Consider the following 1,241-nt stretch of genomic DNA (forward strand, 5'->3'; position numbering starts at 1 on the left):
ACAGATTACCTCTTGGGTTCTGGGGCATAGAGCCCCAACCTCAGACCTACAAAAGACTGGGAACCTTGAGATCAACCCCCAGATACTGCTCCAAGGGGCAACCAGTTATCCCTAACAAAATCGACCAAACCACAGGACACACAGATTACAGCAGCTGATCACTAAATTTACAGCAAGAAACCCAGAAGGAGGGCAGCTATCTCCAGGACTTCTCCCAGTGAAAGGACAGCCCTCTTGACTAATCAGGACCACAGTTAACACCCAGGTCTCTATGCCTGAGGTGAGCTGTAGCAACTCCTGAAAAACAGCGGCCATCTAGTGAATATACCCAAAAAGCTGAGAAGGCTTCCTGCAGGAAAAACCATCTTCCTTCCAAAGGGATTCTCTCCACTACAAGAGTCTAGGAACAACCAGAAACTAACTTCAAACAACTAAGATAGTCCAATGGGTAGAGGACAGCATAAAAGTTCAACCAACAAAAGCCACAGCAATATGGCATCTCCAGAACCCAGTTATCCAGGGGCAAATAGCCCTAGACAGCCCAGCATAATTGAAATTCAAGGAGATGACCTAACATCTATGCTCATGAAGAAGATAACAGAGGAAACAAATAAAATACGAAAAGAAATAGAGGAAGCTGCAGCCAAACAGTTTGTGACCTTTAGAGAGGAAATGCTTAAATCACTGAATGAAATAAAAGAAACAGTGGATTGCTCAAACAAACAGCTGAAGGAATTGACGGAAAAACATGAAAACACAGTCAGACAGGTGAAGGAAAACGACAAAATAGCTCAAGACCTGAAGATAGAATTGGAAAAATTAAAAAAAAAAAAACACACAAATGGAAGAAATTGTGGAGAGAAAGAACTTAGGGAAGAAAGCACGAACTACAGAGGTTAGCATAACCAATAGGCTACAAGAAATGGAAGAAAGACTCTCAGGTGTGGAAGATACAATGGAAGAAATAGATGTATCTGTCAAAGAAAATGTTAAATCTAAAAATTTTCTGACACAGACCGTCCAAGAAATCCAAGACAACATAAAAAGACAAAACCTAAGAATAATAGGAATAGAGGAAAAAGAAGATTCCCTGCACCAAGGCCCAGAAAATATCTTCAACAAAATCATTGGAGAAAATTTCCCCAACTTAAAGGAGAGGCCAATAAGAATACAAGAGGCCTATAGAACACCCAATAAATTGGACCAGAAAAGAAAATCCTCCTGCCACATAATAATCAAAA

This window comes from Meriones unguiculatus, chromosome 9 (assembly GCF_030254825.1).
Source record: "Meriones unguiculatus strain TT.TT164.6M chromosome 9, Bangor_MerUng_6.1, whole genome shotgun sequence".
Classification (NCBI taxonomy): Eukaryota; Metazoa; Chordata; class Mammalia; order Rodentia; family Muridae; genus Meriones; species Meriones unguiculatus.